The sequence below is a fragment of the Rhinatrema bivittatum genome, chromosome 5 (assembly GCF_901001135.1).
Source record: "Rhinatrema bivittatum chromosome 5, aRhiBiv1.1, whole genome shotgun sequence".
NCBI classification, from domain to species: domain Eukaryota; kingdom Metazoa; phylum Chordata; class Amphibia; order Gymnophiona; family Rhinatrematidae; genus Rhinatrema; species Rhinatrema bivittatum.
In genome coordinates this window covers 28492410-28514763 of record NC_042619.1, presented here as the reverse complement: position 1 = coordinate 28514763, position 22354 = coordinate 28492410, and the positions used below count along the sequence as shown (strand labels likewise).

General features: G+C 46.1%; 1 protein-coding gene across 1 annotated transcript in view; it reads right to left on the bottom strand.

Moving 5' to 3' along the window:
- CAPN5 (calpain 5) overlaps positions 1 to 22354 on the bottom strand; it is a 193196-nt gene that overhangs the window by 130819 nt on the left and 40023 nt on the right. The gene's annotated exons all lie outside the window — the stretch shown is intronic.

Sequence of the window (22354 nt, the reverse complement as noted above, 5' to 3'; positions counted from 1 at the left end):
TCAGCTCTCTAGCTTATCCTCTTGTCCTGGGGGTCAGTATGCAGAGCTGCAAGTCTAGAGAGCTGGGTAACCTTGTGAGATTTCTCACCCTAGGATAAATCATTTGATCTCCTTGTACTTCACTTTATTCAAGTACAACTTTAATATATTTTCCCCCTTTAGAAGCACTCGTACAATGAGACGGAAACCTGCTGCTAGACCATCCATCCCCAGAGCTGACTTAATGTCTGTCTTCCGACGTGCTTTAACTGTAAAGTTACGTTGGCATCCTGTCTAGGTAGATTAGTCCAAATATATTAATAAGATAATAAATCTTCTGGGTATTACTTATTCCAGGATTCCAGAAAGTAAAGAAGCACAAAAGTTAAAAGGTTACCACCAATGAACAACATGTTGTAGGTCGCAAGGACAGAGACATGCAAAATAGGAAAATAAAGCAATTCCATCTCCAATCTCACTTCAAAGCAGATTACACAACCACCAAATTTCTAAGTATTAGTTTAATCCTCAATGAGGGAGGAACCAGAGGGCAGCAACAAATCACGGTCCGTGTGCTGTCAAAAAGTAATTCATTTCTGCTCAAAAATAAGCCTTTACATTCCCAGTAGTAACTGAGTTTGAAAGAAGCTCCCATGCCGAGCACCTCCTGTCTGAAACTCCAAAAGTTTCTGTCCATGCAATCCCATGCACACCAGGATCCAGCCTGATTTCATGACCATTCACAAGCTTTCTGGCCCCGGGATTGAACTGGCTCTAATATAAAGGGATCCTGTCACACTTTTTTTTTTTCCCAGCAGACCCTGGAACCAATTTTACAGATAATTCTGTACATAAGAGGATAAGATTTCAACAAGGTGCTTAACTGGTATATGCATTCGTTTCTGCACACACATCAACCTGCTATTCAAGCAATCAGCAATTTGCAAGGTTTGTGTTCGAAAACTGGGTTGTTATGTAGATAAAAAGCACACACAAAGTCACTTCAAACACAGGCATAAAGTGCATGCACACATGTCGGAAGAGTAAATGCACACTTGCAGGTGTGAACCATGCCTAGGAAAGCCTCGTTTTAATTTGGCTGGAAGTATACACATAACTTTTTTAGACAGCTGGAAATCCACTCATGAGGAGGATTCAGTCAATCTATCCATATCAACTCCTTTTCAGACCTGTACAGATCTCGACGAAGCCTTTGCACACTTAGCTTATCGAGTCAGCAGAACTTTCTAGTGCTCCACTCGGAGATACTGTCTGAAAATCGCTATGATAATGCTGCGTTACATTTACATCTTCCTTTGAAAATTACCCTGATAGCCAGTTAGTTACAAGCCAAGCTGCTGCGGTCTGGAAGGACTGGCGTGGAGGAGTATCCTAGGGGTTACAGCAGGGTGGGGGGTGGCTATGACTAGGGAAATCCCACTGCCACTCCTTGTGACCTTGGGCACGTCACTCTACTCCCCACTGCCTCAGGTACAAACAAAGGGACCGATGCAAGCGCACAGCTTAACACGCGACCGGACGTGTGTCCATAACCCCGGATCCAATATGGGGGCTATGGATGTCCAAATCACCGTGTAGCTAACAGCGCTCATCACCTGTAAATTCCATGTAGATGAATGTTGGGAATTATTAGGAAGGGAATGGTGAATAAAACGGAAAATGTCATAATGCCTCTGTACCGCTCCATGGTGAGACCGCACCTTGAATACTGTGTACAATTCTGGTCGCCGCATCTCAAAAAAGATATAATTGCAATGGAGAAGGTACAGAGAAGGGCAACCAAAATGATAAGGGGAATGGAACAGCTCCCCTATGAGGAAAGGCTGAAGAGGTTAGGACTTTTCAGCTTGGAGAAGAGACAGCTGAGGGGGGATGTGATAGAGGTGTTTAAAATCATGAGAGGTCTAGAACGGGTAGATGTGAATCGGTTATTTACACTTTCGGATAGTAGAAAGACTAGGGGACACTCCATGAAGTTAGCATGGGGCACATTTAAGACTAATCGGAGAAAGTTCTTTTTTACTCAACGCACAATTAAACTCTGGAATTTGTTGCCAGAGAATGTGGTTAGTGCAGTTAGTATAGCTGTGTTTAAAAAAGGATTGGATAAGTTCATGGAGGAGAAGTCCATTACCTGCTATTAAGTTCACTTAGAGAATAGCCACTGCCATTAGCAATGGTTACATGGAATAGACTTAGTTTTTGGGTACTTGCCAGGTTCTTATGGCCTGGATTGGCCACTGTTGGAAACAGGATGCTGGGCTTGATGGACCCTTGGTCTGACCCAGCATGGCATGTTCTTATGAGGATATTAGCTAACCCCTGTGACCCAATACATTTTCCACGTGGCCAATGCACCCTTGCAATGCCGCAGATTTTACGCCAGCCCTGGGCTGACAATAAAGTATGACAATAAAGTATGCCCCACTCAAAGGCGCATTGAGAAAAAGAGAAGTCCTGCTTTCTGCGATTCCTCCTAATAGTATCGTCGCGATACCAAGTAGGAGGAACCAAATAAAGCAGTATTTAGTTAAAAAGAAATTCTTGACACCCAATACACACCCAAGACCGTATATGTCCATATGCCGGTAGCGGGAGAAAACGGACGCCCCCAACCCGCTCGACAGTCACCTCTCCTGTGCGCCTGATGCCGAGGTGTGGCGCTGGGGGACGCACATTTGTCCCCAGCGCCTCCATATTAGCGCGACCCCTCATTTAAATACAAGATTGCACGCCCAGGAGAGGTGGCTGGGCGCGCGTTAGGAAAACACAGAGCGCCCGTTTTCTGCGCGCGCTTACTGCATCGGCCCCGTAGATTGTAAGCCCTCTGTGGGGACAGGGGACTATCGACAGTACCCGAATGTAATCTGCTTTGAAGTGCCAAAAAAGTATAATATAAAATGAAAATAACCCAATAAAGAGACCTGCAGCCATTCAAGAACACGAGACTTAGAGCAAGAATGACGGAAACAATGATTTGGGGGTCTAACGGTCCGAATTGAAGACATCTGCTTCAAATGCAAGAAACAATTATGTACCAGAGCAGAAATAGGGGGGCTGAGCTGAGAGCTCTGCAGAAATCAAACCTGGACTAGAAAGGGAAGCTGCAACCTCTCTCACTCAGGGTATTACAGGGGAGGGGGTAACCTGGGCATATTTGCTTGGATCCATACCACTACTGCAGCAAGGCACGGTTTCAAGCTGGCCGAAGCATTTACTCGGTTCTGTAACAAACCACGCAATTTCTATAAAGAAGAAAACGCTAGAATCCATCTCCAGCGTCTCGGTTCATGAGCGATGCATGTTAAAAGGATAGGACTGATTGTATTACTCTTTGCCTGCTCCTGGGCCTCGTTTGTTTTTTTTAAATGTAGGCTTTACTGGATGTGGTGTATTATCCTTCCTATTCTATACCGCCCTGAGCTTAAATGGAGTGGCGAATATGTCTAAATAAATAAAAAGGAAGAAAAAGGTTTAGGAGATCCCTCTCTCCACGTGCTTGTGGGTTTCTCCCTGATAACCAGGCCTGGATATACCCATAGGGCACACTCTGCCTGGGCCTTAGGGGGCAGAAGGCCGGCTGAAGATTTGCTGCCTCCCAGCCGTGCTGAATCTGACTCAGCAGAGAACAGGAGGGAAGGGGGTGAGGCTGGAAGGGACAGAGCAAAGAAAACCTGCTTTGTTTCCTATTCCAGGCTTCACTGCCCCACACCCCCTCGCCCCAATCCGGGGAGTCTATAAAGAGCCACTCGGCCCCCTAATCCAGCCTCTCCCCCCTCCACTTTCCTGCCATTCAGAGACACGAGGGGAGGAGGCGAGCATGGACCAGGTAGAGCAGAGCCAAGAAGGCTGTGCCTTAGATCTTCTGCTCAACGTCCCTTCTCCGGGAGAGATGGCACCACTAGCGCCTAGGGGTGGCAAAATCCTAAATCTGTCATTGCTAATAATTTATTTTGTTCAATGTTCTACCCACACCACGTTTTCTGGACATGAGGACTCCCAATGGGATTTTTTTGGGGTTTTTTTGGATCGATGCGTCTGTGCGAGTCTGGAAAGCGGTCTTCTTTCTTGAGCTCTGGGTGGAACTTCTTGTTGGGGCGTGAGAACGCTCATCACCTCTTCAGCACTGAGCCTCTCTTCCACTGTTAGAGAGAGAGAGGAACGCTGCAAATACAAATTTCACCACAGACTGCCTCGGGCCTACGGCAGCACGCTTTCAGCTCCTGCTGGAATAGTGTGATGCTAATAAATCAACGAGGCGGATGAGTTATATTATTGCCAGCAACTGTAAGTTATTTAAGGAGTCTCTGTCTTCTTACCAGGAACCGGACTCTGCTGAGAGATCAGCAAAATCTGGTACCGCAGAAGTATAAGCAAACGCAACCACAGATCAGAACCACTCCCAGAATTCCAGCAACTTCAGTACAGAATCCACTGCCGAGCAGATTCCTTACACAACATAGAAACATAGAAATGACGGCAGAAAAAGACCAAGCGGCCCATCCAGTCTGCCCAGCAAGCTCCCACACTTATTTTCCCATACTTATCTGTTTCACTGACCACCAAGTTCAGGGTCCTTGTTGGTAACTGTTTGATTCGAATTTCCTGCCACCCCCTGCCTTTGATGCAGAGAGTAATGTTGGAGTTGCATCAAAAGGTAAGCATGAGGCTTAATGGTTAAGGGTAGTAACCACCACATCAAGCAAGTTACCCCGATGCTTGTTTACCCAGACTGCACAGATCAATGCCTTGTTGGATGTACAAGCCCACGTAAGATCAAGAAACCAAAGGCACTGGTGACGGAGTTAGGATTTTGTCACCCCCCAGGCCCCGAGGTGCTGTCGCACGCCTTCCCCCCTCCTAAGTCAGACAACAGGGAGCAGATCTACAGCACAGTCCCAGCGTTTCCTGCCGCAGAATGTGAAAAATCCGGAAGCACACCGACAAAGATTGCATTACAAACCTTGCTTGGGTCTGTCTCATTTATTTTCTTTTCATTGGGTGAGGAAGAGGGATCTGAAGTAGTACAGGGAGAAGATCACAGGGCTGGGGAGAGAAAGGGAGGAGAAGGACCAGAGATAGGGGAAGATGGGGGGGGGGGGGGGAAGGGGAGGGGATGGAACGGGAGATCAGGAATCTGAGATGGAAGAAGAAGAGGGAGAGGGCAGGAGGGGGATCCAGGCTCTGGGGAGAAGGAAGAGGTAGGAAAAGATCGTGGGTTCCTGGTTCTGGGCGATGGACTCCAAGATCAAGGCAAGAGGATGTGAAGTGTGGTGGAGCAGGGTGGGGGAAGGGCGAGGAGGTGGCAGGGCGTCTCCACTGTGCTTTGGTCCTGCCCTCCCCTAACCTTTCACCCAGCCTGGCACACAGACAGACAGCCTCCTTTCCCCACTCCCCTCTCTCTCACGGACACATGCCCCCCCCCCCCCCCCCCCCAGCTGATACCCTCTCAGCCCAAACTCAATCCCTCCCAACCTCCCCAAAACAAACCCTGTGCTCCGTTTGTCCCAGATCGCCCCCATGCGCTGGATCAGGAAGCAGAGGACCGAGTGAGATTCAGCCAGCCTGCTGCTCTATTGACAAACCCATCTCTGCCAGGAGCAGCAGCACAGGATAACATTTATACAACCACCAAGATTAATTGGCCAGATTGAGTCCCCTCCACTGCCTTCCCTTCTGAACACCCTGGGGGAGAGCAGCGATTGCACAGAGTGTATAGGTTCCTACTCTATGTATCCCCCCCCCTGTCTGCTGGATACCCCTCCTCCACCTCAGGCTACAAAGCAAACTACTCCTGTCCTCCCCTTGATAACCACATCCTTGTGTCATGTCAGACAAGATGCCTGCTGCAAGATAAGGGCCTGCCTCGTTTACAAACTAATCTCATCAGGTTATCGCAGACTCTGCCTTTATCCCCCCCCATTGTCCAGCCTGCACACTTACAGAGACCAAGAGATTATACCAGGCCTGCTCCCTGTATTCATCATTGCATGCACACAAAACATTACAAGCAGCAGCCACACCTGGGTGCATCCTCAAGTCACCATCAGAAAATCCAACTTCAAGAAATCAAATCAAAGCCACTTTAATGGGTCACAGCGCTACTTCTGCTGAGCTCCAACTGGGAGGCCAACTTCGGCAAGACCTGACTGGGAGTGTGGTCGAGAGAGAGAGCCTGCTGCAGTCATGGCCAACTCAACAGAAACAGCCGACTGTGCGCCAGATGAATTCTAGTCTTCAGAAAGGGGAAATTTTGAACTTTTCTCCTTCCATCGCTTAAAAAATTCCAGAGAATTAAAAAAAATAAATAAATAAAAATGTATGCAGGGATATTTTTTACCTCATTGAGGTGAGGAGGAAGGGCCAGGACTAGGACCGCGGAACGTGTAACACAAATAGGGCCGGAAGCAAAGTAAACCTCAAATGATTTTCAGAAGATTTAGCTAGCTCTGCAGAAACAAAGTCAAAGCAGATAAAAGGGATAGGGCCGAATGGGATACATTCAAGGGTATCAGGAGGACACAGACGTATTCCCGGCTCTGCCGCTGGCTGACGCTTTTCAATGCTTCTTTACGGTCAGGAGTACTTCTGGAGGAGGTGACTCCTCTTCACGAACGAGACCGTAAGGCGGTGGTTGGGAACTACAGGTCAGTCAGTCTAACCTCTGGGGTGAGGAAATTAATGGAATCACCACTAAAAAACGGAGGATAGCGCAGTTTCTGGAACCCAGTGGATTACGAGAGCCAAGGCAGCAGGCTTTTACCAGGGATAGGCCTCGTCAGATGAATCTCATCAATTTCTTTGACAGGGTGACAAAGTGAGTCGGATCGGGGGTGGGAGAGCGCTCGATGTAGTGTATTTGGATTTCAGTAAGGCCTTTCTGCATAGGAGAATCACAGCTAAACTGAATGCCTTTGGAATGGGCCCTATAAGTGACTGACTGGGTTAAAGGTGACAAAACACCCCTGGAAAAAAAAACTTTCGATTTACAGTCACCCTGAGATTTTCACCGATTAGGGGGTCTAAGGGTTTGTGAAGGAACAAGTCGGGCAGGGTACATACAAGCTTTCTCCTCTATCATACCTATACACACTAACAATCAATCTCATGCTCTCTCACACACACACCCCCAAGCCCCTCCACCTCACAAATACATGCACCTCCCCCCCCCTCCCCACACACACACACTTTACCCACCAGCAGCAACATCCTCCGCAGAGTCCCTGCAGCTGATGCAACGCCTTCCAGCCATCTTGTATTTTGCTTCTGCTCTGGGTCAATAGGATCCCCCCACCCCCTTTTTCCTGCCCTCCATGGGCCATTCAAAGACCTCCTCCCTTCTTCCTTCGAGCACGAGCCAATCAGAGGCCTCCTCCTTCCTATGTGCACAGGAAAACAGGAGGCGGCCTCCAATTGGCCCATGCATGGTGTGAAAAGGCAGCCTAGATAGGCCATGTGGTATTTTTCTGCCGTCATGTTTACTCAGAGATAATGAAAAGCATTAATCGGTCCAGGCCGCAGCCATCTTGGAACTCTGATCAATGCACAGATATAATTGTATGTGTACTGTCAGGGCCTCTTCACCCCCTTCCTTCACAAGTCCCAAAGTCTCATTCACAATATCAGTGGGAAACCTTTTTTCGTTAGCAGGGGGCCAGCCAAGCTCTGCCCTGGCTCCAGCCCCAGCTATGTTTACAGTTAATGTCATTCTTTCTTACATAAATACTTTGCACAAATTATAGATTAGAATTATTCATGCCCAGACCCACCAATAAAATACTTGATGCTAGAAAACCGTTAGGGCCTTCTTTCTGCCTGTGGGCAGGGATGGCCTGCCCCTCAGGTAATGTTGGACAGGCTAGGGCCTGGGTTCCTCACCCCATTCTGACACCTATGCAGTGTTGCCAATTCCTACTTGAAGAAAAGTCTCTAGATCCACTGTGAAGAGTCTCCAGACTGAGTAAAAAAAGTAGCTAAAACCATGTTGTTGCGCAGTGGCTTAAGCGTAGCTGGTGAGCCTAAGACTGGTGGGGAAAGAGGGGTGGCTCACATACACACACACTCTCGCTGTCTCAGAAGCTGACACTCACATACTTGCATTCTCTCAGTCACACACACACTTTCTGAGACGCACTCAAACACTGACACGCTCTCATGCTCTCTGACAGGCATTTCTTAGACACACACACAATGCTTCAACTGCTGCTCATGTGCTCACTTAGCCAGTCCAGAGGAGGGCGTACTCGCTAACTAAAGGTACTACAGTAGTATCATGTAAACTTCTTGTCCTTGTTGCTAGCCCTTACCCAACCTGCAGCAGCCACCTTTACACTCCCTCTTCCCGGCACTCGCTGTCTCCATTTGCTCCGTCAATGACCCACTGTACAGCCCCAATTAGCAAGGCAGAGAACTTCCCCCGACTCCCAGCAGACAAAAAAAAAAAAAAAAAAAGTTATTGATGATAAAGCATAGCCCTCACCTTGAATTCTGTTCTTCTGCTGCTGCTATAAAGTCTTTCATAAGGTGATAAAGTTGCAGCTCCTGCTTTTTGGGTTTTTTTTTTTGCTGGCTATGATTTGTTCTTCTTTCAGCAGAGTGAGCTCATCTGCGATGACATCAGATTATCCAGGGAGGGGGCTGGAGAGGGGAGAGACTGAACCAGAAGATCTTGTTCTGAGGAGGGAGGGGCAGGCCCAGCAAGCACTGCACTCTAACCAGCGGAGGTCTCACTCCCTGGGCCTCTCCTGCGGCACTCTAGCCAGAGGAGGTCTCACTCCCTGGGCCTCTCCTGCGGCACTCTAGCCAGAGGAGGTCTCACTCCCTGGGCCTCTCCTGCGGCACTCTAGCCAGAGGAGGTCGTCTTGCACTTTTCAGCTTCCAGATTCATCTACGGGCCAATTCAGTAAAGTCCGCGGGAGAGCAGGAGAACGTCCGCTCTCCAAGTGCACACAGGCCACTTGCCTGTACGTGCGATTCAGTATTTAAATGAGGCCCGGTGGTAGAAACGGGCAAAAGGAGGCGCTAGGGACACTAGCGCATCCCTAGCGCCTCCTTTTGGCCCGGAGCGGCAGCTGTCAGCGGGTTTGACAGCCGACGCTCAATTTTGCTGGCATCTGTTCTCGAGCCCGCTGACAGCCACGGCCTCGGAAACCGGACGCTGGCAAAATTGAGCATCCGGTTTGACCCGACAGCCGTCTTCCAATTTTTAATTTATTTTTTTATTTTTTTACTTTTTTTTATCCTTCGGGACCTCCGACTTAATATCGCCATGATATTAAGTCGGAGGGTGCACAGAAAAGCAGTTTTTACTGCTTTTCTGTGCACTTTTCCCGGTGCCCGAAGAAATTAGCGCCTACCTTTGGGTAGGCGCTAATTTCTGAAAGTAAAATGTGCGGCTTGGCTGCACATTTTACTTACTGAATCGCACAGGAATACCTAATAGGGCCTTCAACATGCATTTGCATGCTGAGGGCGCTATTAGGTTTGGCGGGTTGGACGCGTGTTTTCTGCCCCTTACTGAATAAGGGGTAAGGGAAAATGCGCATCCAATGGCAGGCTAACAGTGCGCTCCGGAGTGCACTGTACTGTATCGGCCCGCTAGTAAGTAGGGAGCCAGATGGAAATTTGGAAGGGAGCTGTTGATGCCAGTGGTCCCCCCCTTTCTGCTGCCTATGCACAATATCATCTATTGACATTTCTTTGTGGTAACCCAATAAAATCTATCACAATTGAATGACTGGGATGGTTATGAAAAACATTTGGAGCCCTTACTAGACTTACTGTAACACTTCAAATTTCTGGTTACATATGTTTAGCCAATAATCTGTGCCTGCATTGTTTATACTGATGGTTTGCAAGACTGAGTTTGGAATGGACTGATTATTATATGCCTGCCAATGTTTAAAGAAAAAAATAAAAAGTACAAAAAACCCCCCCAAAAAACCACACATTAAAGCTCTGAAATTCCTCTGTGGCTGACACTCAAAATACAAAACAAAAAAACCAGTTTGTATCACTTAAAGCTAATTACAAGGAGATGAGAGATATTTCTAAAACGTAAAACTGAATGACGCCCACCAGGGGCGGAGGGAAGACACCACTTCCCAGGACTATCTCCCAGTTTCTACTTTATTTTTGCAGTTTTACATTACTGTAGAGGAAGTTTAAACACTTAGGGATTACGACACTGTCAGATGGCTTCACGGCGGAGCACAAAGTCAACCCTCGCTTTGACCTGTTGCATGCCAGTACCTATAGCTCTGATTTTCCAGAGGTAAAAAAAAAAAAAAACAACACAGAACTCTCTACAAAGTCCATGCTGGGTCAGAACAAGCTCCACTGAGTCCAACATTGTGTGTCTCACAGTGGCCAGTTCGGATCACAAGATCCCAAAAAGTAGATATATTTTCTAGTTGCTCACTCCCATGGCTTTCGTAAGCCTACCTGACTAAGAATTGTCTATAGACTTTCTCTCCAGGAATTTGTCCAAACCTCCCCTCAGAGGCCTTCTCTTTGTGATGACTGATCTTGTGTCAATATGAATTGTCTGGCCTGTCTCACCAGTGCAGCCTACTTCTTCACATTTTCTGCATTAAATAGTGTACGCTACATTAGAGACCAGACATGAGCAGGATCCCATTATAATGAATTCCCGCCCTCCCCCCCACAAGAGGACAATTATAGGAGCTTGTGATACGTGCAGGCAGCATGGTACACGGCAGGGATAGGCGCCCTGGTCTTCTGTTCAAAACTTGCTTTTTATTACATTTTTGTTTCAAAATAGGTGGTGGCCTGAAGGTCAGTGCTGGTGAAGATGGGAACATTTCCTTAAGGGTGAGCGAACAGGAGGCACGCAAGCTACCCAAATCAGGGAAGGAATAAATGGCTGTGCTGTCGAGTCTTGGCACCAGGAAGGCGCTGGAAGCTGAAGAGGGAGGGATCCGCCAGAGCACAGTGGCACCATGGCTCACAGCCAGGCGTCTCTATGGGTGCTCTGGGCAGGGAGCAGGACACAGGAGGAGCCACGGCAGTGCTCCACAAGCCAGGAAGAGCTGCCACCCTCAGGCCTCAGCCCAGAGGGGAGAGTTCCCTGCTGCCGCCGGGTCCCTACCCAGGGGGAGAGAGAGAGCACAGCTGTTCCTAACCCGGGGGAAAAAAAAGAGTCAAAAGAATAGGGAGAAGGTGGGGGAAGAGAGAATAAGAGTAAAAAGTGTACAAAAATTAAAGCAAATAAAAACATGAGAAAATAAAAAAAGATGAGGAAAAAATACAAAGAAAATTAGGAAAAATGAGTGAGAACAGTAGAGAAAACAAGTTAGGGAGGGTAGGATGGAGTTTTTCCTCAGCTTGTGTACAGTTCTGACTGGCATCTAAGTTTAAAAAAAGTTTTTTTTCTAGCCTTTACTGTTTGTCTGTAGTCTCTCTCTCTGGGACGGTAACGTATGTTTCTGTGTTCTCCGAGTGCGGAGTGCTCTATCCGTCTGTCTGTCTCTCTCTGTATCAGAGCGTGCTACATCTGTCTGTCTGTCAGTGGTGCGTCTGTTTTTCTCTCTAGATGCAGGATGTCTCTGGGTGTGGGGTATCCGTGTGTAGCAAATGAGCTTAATCCTTTCAATGATTTGAAGAGAAAGAAAACAGGGGCCCTCAGACCCTGGCTGGTACAGTGACTGCCTGGCAGCTACCCTTTATACAGATATATTTTATACACACGCACATACATATTATACGTGTGCGCATATAAAACATATTATATTGTTTCCATTTCTGCAGCTGTACCTCCCAAAATATAGAGAAAGGTTATAGGTAATTCATGGCCGGTGGAAGGGTATCAGGCACCTTCAATCTTGCACCCCCCACCCCTGCCCTCTCACCCTTCCCGCTGTTACCCAGCTCCTGCACTATTCAGCTGCTGGGGGGGGGATAAGTTCCGCTGCCACCCCCGGGGCCTCCGGCCATGCTCTTTGGGTAACAGCAGGATGGGCTCCACCAGTGGCCTCTGGGCCTCTTCTTAACCCCCGTCCCCCCCTCCCCCAGCCCTGTAGGTAAACCAGAAGAAAGTTATATGGGGAAGGAAACCCACGACTCCCTCTCTTCTGACCCAGCCTTCAATAGAAGGGAGCCTGCTTCAAGTTAGCCCAGGTAAGCTCGCTGTGGATCGCCATCCTGCTTCTTTGGGAACTTCCACCTCCCTTAGCCCTAGAACCCGCCTCTCACCTAGTGTCGGCCTGGAAGCTGTTGCAAACTCTCGGGAGAGGGTTCCGGTCCCAAGCTGTTCTGGACTGAAGATGGGGAGGCTATTGCAAAGCTGGACACTGGCTGTACTAGAGTGCGCCACTGAAGAACAGGCGGCCGCAGCTACAAGTGTCGCTTCCAACTGCTCCAGTCTTGGAAGACGGTCTGAAATTGCACTAGAAACCTTATGGACAGCTATAAAAGGTTTACAACTTTGTCATCCAAGGTTGATAATGTATTATCTGTTAGAATTGTATAGATTCACGTTTCAAGTCAAGAGCAATGCAAAAGCGTGAAGCTGCTCTGATTAGAGATAAACACATAGTAGGTTAGAGAAGGTTGGAAACTATTCTAGAAGATTAAATTTACAAATATTGAATTTCTCTAAATCCGCACTATTATCTCCTTTAAAGATGTAAAAAAAAAAAAAAAAATTTGCTTATTAAAGGTTCCAATTGGTTTCATTCCCCCAGTCTGTAAAGTATATTGCCTGCCAACCAGGGAAGGTATGGAACCAGTAAGCAGCACTCCTGTTCAGTCAGATGCTCAGGGCAGAGCTACACTGCTCGTTCCATTCGTTCTTAAACCCGACCGAATACGGACTAGGAAAATGTTCCAACGCGCAAACGAACAATCTTTTCTTGGCCACCAGTTGGCATGATTTCCTGATGTTGCTAAGGCAACACAACTGAGGCGGAAGGCCTGCTTATCGCAAAGCAGAGTGTGCTTGCCCTTGGAGCATCTTTTTTGCTTCAGTTTCCCTGCAAATGTCAGATCAAATTAGGTACCAACAGATATCTTTTTTTTTTTCCACCCCAATCCTGAACAACTTCAGAATCAGGAAGTGCCTGGGGCTGTTCAAGTCTGGCAAATAATTAATGATTATATTGTGTCTTTTTTCCTGTTTATAATTTCTGGTTTTCTGCACCCCATCCTGAGTTCTCATCTGGATTGTTATTTTAGTACCGACTTAACATTTCCTGTATTACAGTGAATAAATAAATAAAACAAAAGTAATGTGCTGTCAAAGTTTTTTTTCTGGACTTACTATTTGAAATAATGCAAAAAATAAAGAAGAAAAAACCCAAGATATTTATAAAAATGTATATTCCTCTCTCTCAGCAATGCTGTCCTGATGCAGAGTACAACACATTTGCTTACAGTAGCCTTTTGAAACAATCATAAAATAGCATGCAACACCACAAAACAACATACAACCAATTTAAATACAAACACTTTGCACGCACTGATCAAGACTATAAGAAGGCTGTCACCTAACATCAATCTTATCTGGAAAAGCTTCTTGGAGAAAAAGTTCACACACCCTTCTGGAACTTTTTCTTTTTTTTATACCAGCTTCCTTCCTTAGCCCTCCAGAAGACTACTGCAAAGGTTCGGGCCTCTGCGTGGAAAACGATCTTTTTCGGGTACTTGATAAATGGCCCAGATTTACTGAAGGAACAGTTAAGACTTCTTGCTCCCCTGAGCGTAACTCTCCCCCCTGGCTTGTAAGGGACCAACAATTCACTTAAAAAATAACTTGGCCCAGGCTGTAACTGAGCTTTAAAGACCAGCAGGATGGGGAGCCTATGCAGTTTTGGCAGACAGGGAGACTTCAGCACCTATTTATACCCTAGGAGAGGAGAGACAAGGGGGAGGAGAGAAGAGAGACATTTAAATTCCTTAAAGATAAAAAATAAATAAATAAAAAGACTATGCAGAAAGAGGTACGGTTTTATCAGAAGACAGAATGTTCTAGAACAAAGGTTCCCAACCTTTTTGGGAGTAAGAGCCCCTTTTTCAACTTCCAAAATATTTTGCAGACCCCCTCGTGCTTCTTTTTCATTTTTACCTGCAGTTATGTGCCGTGTATGGAAAAAGTATTAGTCTAATCACAAATTATATGCACTCATTCATTAAACAATGCTTACTGATAGAAACAGAAGAGATATAAGTGCAAAGTACAGCAGTGGGTGTGGAAGAATGCACTCGGATTCAGGAACTTTTGTAGTAACTACAGATAGCCACAGAGCTGGATCTGGAGCGAATGGGGGGGGGGGGGGGGGGAGAATGCACTGGTGGAGAGAGAGAGAGAGAGAGAGAGTGACTGGTGGAGATGGGAACTGGTTGGGATGGGCTGTGGATCAAAGACAGAGAATGAGAGACTGATCGGGAATGGCAAAGGAGGGATGTTTGAGACAGGCCCACATCATTAAGAGAGATATGGAGCGAGGTTTGGTGCACAGATTTCCCTCCCAGTCCCCACTGCTACAAACATTTTGCACCATTATTGCAAGGTGCTGGGCTGGGCGTGCATCTCGATGGCAACTCTAGGCAGAAGAAACTTCTAAGCAACAAAAAAAAAAAATCCCTGATCAATTTCAACCACTAAGTAAAATTACTACTAACACTATTCAAGAGCAATCAATCACACATTTTTCTATATAGGAGTGGGACAAATCCCAATATAAAACCTGCATCTCACGTTCTACAATCCGCTGTGTTCACAGGAACTCCCCAAGCAAAGGCTGCAGAGTAGAACAAGGACATTTCCTCTTACTATTCACCACAGAACAAAAAAATATTCAAATTCTGTTCTCACCTCAGCAACACAAACTCCATCCACTACCAAGAACATTGTATAGTATAATACATAATCCTGCAAAAAATGTACTCAGAATCTATAGGAAACCAGCATACCCTAAACCAGTGATGGCTAACCTATGACACGCGTGTCAGAGGTGACACGCACAGCGTTTCAAGGACTATCGAAAATTATTATTTTTTTTTTATTTTTTTTTTAAATCGGCTGCGCAGAGCCTTTTCTTTTTCAGCTGCGCCGACCCTTTAAAATTTGTTTTTTAGTATCCCCCTACCCTCCGGACCCCTCCACCAATGCCCCTGGGCACAGGGAGGCTCATGCGGCGCAGCGATGAGGCTCAAGACAAAGATCGCATTTAAACACGCTGAGGCTCCTCCTCCTTCCTGCCTGTGCGGCCCCAGAAGTAAATGTTGCCGGAGCCGCACGGGCAGGAAGGAGGGGAAGCATCAGCGTGTGCAGAAGAGGAGCAGCACTTGTGCTTACGGGCCGCCGCGAATCCCAAGTCGCAGCGGCCCGAGAAGAGGAAGAGGCCCGGTAGCAGGGCCGCCGCGGACCGAGAAGATCAGGGCCGCTGCAGAGCCCATCCTGCGGTGACCCGCGAAGAGGAGGCCCAGAGTCTGTAGAGTATGTGTGTGCGTGTATGACATGAATTGAGAGACTGTGTGTGGGAGTGAGGACCTGAATGTTTACAGAGACAGCATGTGAGAGCCTGTGTGTGTGTGTGAGAGACAGCATGTGACAGTGAGAGCCTCTGTGTGTATGAATGATTGTATGAGAGAGAGCATGTGCCAGTGAGAGCCTGTGTGTATGAATGATTGTATGAGAGAGAGCATGTGCCAGTGAGAGCCTGTGTATATGAATGATTGTATGAGAGAGAGCATGTGCCAGTGAGAGCCTGTGTATATGAATGATTGTATGAGAGAGCATGTGCCAGTGAGAGCCTGTGTGTATGAATGATTGTATGAGAGAGAGCATGTGCCAGTGAGAGCCTGTGTGTGTGTGAGAAAGAGAAATGCATGTGAGAATGAGAACCTGACTGTGTGTTTCAGGGAAGAAGATGGAGAGAAAAGAAACAGAAAAAAAACAACAACATAAAAGGAATTGGCAAAAAAATAAGAAAGGGAAGGTGGAAAAAAAAAAGCCTGTGACCAACCAATTAGAAAACTAAGATCAGACAGCAAAGGCAAAAAAAAAAAAAATTACTTTTTAGTGATTGGCACATGTAATCTTTGGGAATGTGCAAGAGTAGCACTTTCTCTATGCGGATCTCACAACGTACGAGATCAGCATGGAGGAACTGGAAGCCCACGGGGCCTGCACAGAGGAGGCAGCAGAATGGGCTTCAGTGTCAGTAGCAGCAATCGGCACCTTCCCAATAGCCATGTGGCAGCAGTGACAGTGGCAGCAGAGGAATGAGAGAGGCTCTGAGATTGCTGGCAAAAGAAAGAGAGGGGGGGTCTGCATTTAGTGTGTGCATGTGTATGAATGGGACTCTGCCTGGGGGTGTATGTGTGTGAATGCATGGGTGCCTGCCTGGGGGTCTGTGTGTGAGAATGAATGTGTGCATGCCTGGGGGATGGGGAGGGAGTGGTGTGAAAATGAATGGATAAAGGTGAACCGGTAGATATAGTATACTTGGATTTTCAGAAGGTGTTTGACAAAGTTCCTCATGAGAGGCTTCTAGGAAAAGTAAAAAGTCATGGGATAGGTGGCGATGTCCTTTCGTGGATTGCAAACTGGCTAAAAGACAGGAAACAGAGAGTAGGATTAAATGGACAATTTTCTCAGTGGAAGGGAGTGGACAGTGGAGTGCCTCAGGGATCTGTATTGGGACCCTTACTGTTCAATATATTTATAAATGATCTGGAAAGAAATACGACGAGTGAGATAATCAAATTTGCAGATGACACAAAATTGTTCAGAGTAGTTAAATCACAAGCAGATTGTGATAAATTGCAGGAAGACCTTGTGAGACTGGAAAATTGGGCATCCAAATGGCAGATGAAATTTAATGTGGATAAGTGCAAGGTGATGCATATAGGGAAAAATAACCCATGCTATAATTACACGATGTTGGGTTCCATATTAGGTGCTACAACCCAAGAAAGAGATCTAGGTGTCATAGTGGATAACACATTGAAATCGTCGGTTCAGTGTGCTGCGGCAGTCAAAAAAGCAAACAGAATGTTGGGAATTATTAGAAAAGGAATGATGAATAAAACGGAAAATGTCATAATGCCTCTGTATCGCTCCATGGTGAGACCGCACCTTGAATACTGTGTACAATTCTGGTCGCCGCATCTCAAAAAAGATATAATTGCGATGGAGAAGGTACAGAGAAGGGCTACCAAAATGATAAGGGGAATGGAACAACTCCCCTATGAGGAAAGACTAAAGAGGTTAGGACTTTTCAGCTTGGAGAAGAGACGACTGAGGGGGGATATGATAGAGGTGTTTTAAAATCATGAGAGGTCTAGAACGGGTAGATGTGAATCGGTTATTTACTCTTTCGGATAGTAGAAAGACTAGGGGACACTCCATGAAGTTAGCATGGGGCACATTTAAAACTAATCGGAGAAAGTTCTTTTTTACTCAACGCACAATTAAACTCTGGAATTTGTTGCCAGAGAATGTGGTTCGTGCAGTTAGTATAGCTGTGTTTAAAAAAGGATTGGATAAGTTCTTGGAGGAGAAGTCCATTACCTGCTATTAAGTTCACTTAGAGAATAGCCACTGCCATTAGCAATGGTTACATGGAATAGACTTAGTTTTTGGGTACTTGCCAGGTTCTTATGGCCTGGATTGGCCACTGTTGGAAACAGGATGCTGGGCTTGATGGACCCTTGGTCTGACCAAGTATGGCATTTTCTTATGTTCTTAGCCAATAAAAGAAACTGACTGACAGATGGAGTTTATAACTCTTGCTTGGACTTGAAGTATACGAAATACCAACCTTCAATTGAAGATTTAGCCAATGAAATTCAGCAACATAAAAGTCACTAAGCAGGTAAGGTAAAGAATTATTTGTTTTTGCTTTATTAATAAATACAGTACATATATTAAAATTATAACTTTTTGTTATTCATTAGAGCTACAAATATCACAAAATTATGGATTTTTCTAGAAGTGACACACCGCCCGAGTTATGCTCGGTTTTTTTTATGAATTTTGACACACTGAGCTCAAAAGGTTGGCCATCACTGCCCTAAACTATCAGACTCTAAACTATAACCACCTTATCTATGAAAAGGCAACACTGCAAATATTACACCAGGCCCTAAAACACCAATACACCTCCCATAAGGAAAACAGAACAAGTCAGGCTGCTATAGATCCCTATATAGAAACTGCATGCGAGTAGAATACCTTGCTTAAGTCACACAGAGAACACAGACAGACCTCGCCAAATACATAATACAGAGACCAAAAGTATAAATACAAACATGCAGACAAAAACTGAACTAGAAACCGCAAGAAGCCAGACTCTATGCATTGCAACAATGGAAAAAACAGAAACATCGCTGTTCCTCATAAAACATGCAATAATGCAATAAAAAAAAATCTAAAATATCTGTGGCCCCCATGCCAGAAGACGTGTATAGGAGTTCACAGTGCTAGCAGATTTCATGGTGAAGTAAAGATTTCCACTAAAAGTAAACCCTGAACGGTTTTAAGCTGTGTGTAAACATCGGCTGGACGTGCACAGGGTACGAGGTTAATGTGGAACCAGTGCCCTGGGTCAGCTAAGTGTCAGAAGGATTTACTTACCCTTCTGACAAGACAAGGAGGTACATCCCTTAGGGGCTCGGTCATTGAGCAGAAGTGATAAAAGCCCCAACGCCACAGAGTTTGGGGCTGCTCCAGATTGCAAGGGGAAGAGACTGGATAGAGCTGTGATCCTCTCCCAGGATTACAGAAGGGAGCAGCAGGAGTGGGCAGGGATTTTCCCCCAGAGGAGAAGCAGCAGAGGACTTTAAAAGATAAAAGCTGTGCTTAACTGGCGGCTCCGGAGGATCCTGATGCTGCAGCAGAAGGATTGTTCCTTGAGCTGAGCAGGACATTCTTGTAACTGTTTTGCTATCTGAGGAAAGTAAAGAGAGGACCAGGCTAGGTTGTGCAGAAGATTGAGGAGGGATAAGAACCAAAAAGTAACCGGAGACCCTGTGTTGCTGTAAGAAGGAACTGTTATGTGAGGAGAGGAGCTGTAAGGAGAAGAGAAATACTTTCTGGAGCTGTAAGTGTTTTCTTTCTGCATCCACCTGAGCTGTCACCGTGTGTGATTTGGAAGGTTCTTCCATGAACTATTTTTTGGTGCAGACCTCAAGTCCGGAGAGTGCTTTGTTTGTGTGGCGCGTTCTCAGCCTGGTACTGCCCTGCAGGTTCTCCTGGCCCCTACTCATGGCCCCGGAGATTTAATTCTGCACCTCGGGACAGTAACCCCAGTGCTCCCGGAGGCCGGGAAGGTGACCCCAGGTGTACAGGGGGGTTACATATCAATAATAGCAAACCAATCTTATAAAACTTTTTCAAAACTACTGGCATACAGAACATCCAATAATTTAAAACAAATTATTTTTACATTTCCCAAACAATAAAAATATTTTAAACTATTCGACAACAGCCAATAATTCAAACTAATAAAGATTTAAAAATTCCCCATACCTCGGAACCATGTCATTTCCAGTCATCCTGAGACTGCAGTGGATTAGTAGGGGTGGGGAGGAAGTTTCAGACTTTCTCCACGTTTTTATATACACACGCTCACACACACACACACACACCTGACTCCCTCTCTCATATACATGCTTCCTCCCTCACATGCTCCTGCTCACACCCACATATACACTTCCTATCTCATACACTCATGCTCTCACAAACACAAATACTCCCACTCTCCTACAAACATGTTCTCTCATACACTCTCCTACAAACATGCTCTCTCATACAAACATGCTCCCACTCAAAACACGCTCTCATTCACACACACAACCTCCCTTTCTCTCATATACACAGGCTATCATATTACACACACATACACACAAGCTCCCTCTCTCTCATTCACACAGGCTCTCACACCTTTTCTCTCACCCAGGCCTCTCCTTATCCTGGAGTCGACAAACAGACACTCAGCCTCCAACTCACTCTGGCTGCCGGCGGCCCCGCAGCTTCTTCAGTTTTCGGCTGCCAGCAATCTGCACCAGTGATCTGCAGCCTCCTTCACACTATGGCCCGGCGCCGACAAGATGGGAAATGTACTGGCAGCCTCTTAGGACTCCTCATTTGCAGCTGCCGCAGGATGGGATCTGGCGGCAGCCTGTTGGGCCTCTTCGTTGCACTGGCTTTTTTTTTTTTTTTACTTCTCCCACACCTGGTGGACCCCTTGTTATGGACTGGCAGACCCCCTCGGGGAAACCACTGCTCAAGAACAAGATGTCTCGCTATGAGCTTCCAAAGGGAACAGACTCAGAAGAAACATCAGAAAATATTTCTTCATAGAAAGGGTGGTGGTGGATGCATGGAATGACCTGCCAGAGGAGGCAAGAACAATTAACTGAACTCAAAAAATCCCGGGATCAACACAGGGGACCCCCTAGTTGTGCAAATAGGAGGAGCAAGTCAGAGATGAACAAGGGAGCGCAACATTGAATCAGAAATTAAGTTGGGACGACTAGATGGACCAAAAAGTCCGCTTTTGGCCATCATATTCAATATTTCTATGCCATGAGCTGCTCAGTGCAGACAAAAACCATATAAGATGTTTCTGGCACTGTGCGACTCACTGTAAACACAGCCATGCAGAGCAACCTTCAGACAGTCCACGGTTTTATCGGGGACTATTTCTCTTTGAGACAAGGTCATCGTCATGTTCCAAAAATGCTGATAAAACATCCTTTTTGTTGTTTATAGTTTGTGGGTTTGTTTGGGTTTTGGTTTTGTTTAAATGTCATTCTTTCCTGGTAAGCATTCCAGATTAGTAAATATTTAAAAAAATACATTTATATATCTTATCTCTTTTATTAAGAGGCCCTAGAAGAAAAAGGGATGTCCCGTGGTGTCAAATACCTGGAGCAGCATCTGTCTTCTGTCTTTGCAGACTTCTAGCTGTTTCTCATTAGGGATCTATCCGGCAGGCACAGCCAGGCCCTATCACGTGAGGACCGGGACAAGACAGCGCCTTGTGCTATTCACAGCCCTTGCGCGCACAAGTCCCCAGGACAATCTTTAAGTTCACCAAATCCAGAAATCAAGCTTAATAGCATTTTACAACAGATTGTGTTTCAATAAATCAAGTGAATTGTTTTCCACTCTAGTGGAATTTTATACGTTGTTTTAACTGTTCTTTCTATATAGCCCGCAAGACGGTTTGGCTTCTAGATTCTTTGAGCCAGGAATTTTGCAGTCAAATCTGCGGAGGTATTCAGCCCACGCAGCTTCTCTCGTGCTGGTAAATGAATACGATTGCATACATCCATCCCGATACTCCGCAGAAATCTTTCTGGCATCTCTGCGACGGTCACCCGGTCCCGAAGGAAGGGACATCTACATGATCCCCCTGCCTGTGTCTGTCCTCAGCTAATAGCCTTTCCCATTCCGCTTCCTATCGAGGCCAAGTTTTCAGGGACGTCAGGGGAGCCAAGATTGAGTATTTATTTTTCCCCTGGATCAACACATTCCAGGAAGAAACCTGCGTTTTCCCCTCCAAGAACTTATTCGTTTTACATCTGATCCACACCAAATGCTACAAATGCTGTAGCATGTCGGAGAGGTCATGGGGATTCTGCCCACGGTATTTTTTTTTAATTAATTAAATTTTTTTTTTAGATCTATGTATTCCGTGAATGCGCGCACATAATTAAGCTGCCTGATAACTTTGTTTTTGCATCTGACTCACCCCAGATTTTCTGAACATGTGCATAAGGATCATGAAGGGGTAATATTTGTAGCATTCACATATCTGATGAATGTGTGCATGCACAATTACACCACAACAACATTTTCAGTTCTGCATCCCCATTCACACAAAATTTTCAGAATATCTGGGGGGGGGGGGGGAGGAGCTGCCAAGATGACTTAGACACGGTATTTCGTTTCTCGGATCCGTGTTGGCAAGCTTGCATGCAATGCAACCTGGAAGGAGGCTCCCGGTAGTTCTTCTAATTATTTCTAAAGCATCTCTCTGCCACACCAGCCCCTGTCATCCGAACTGGCAGTACAGGGCTGCAGCCACTCTGGAAAAGAACAGAAGCTTTGGGAGTACTGCAAAGTTAAAAATAAAAAAAAACAAAAAAAAAACTGTAGAAACGAAGAACTAAATCCAGGCTGCTCGCAGCTCCTTCCTCCTCACCGAGACCTACCAGACTTGTGTTTTCACATTGGTTATCCAGAACCACCCCTTAAGGATTACCATAAAAAAAAAAGGGCAGTAAGATAAGCCAGCTGTCATTTACTCAAGGAGGAAAACTCGGCACTTAAATGTAACAAAACACGTCACGTCCGTGCCAACATTGCCCTTCCGCCGCC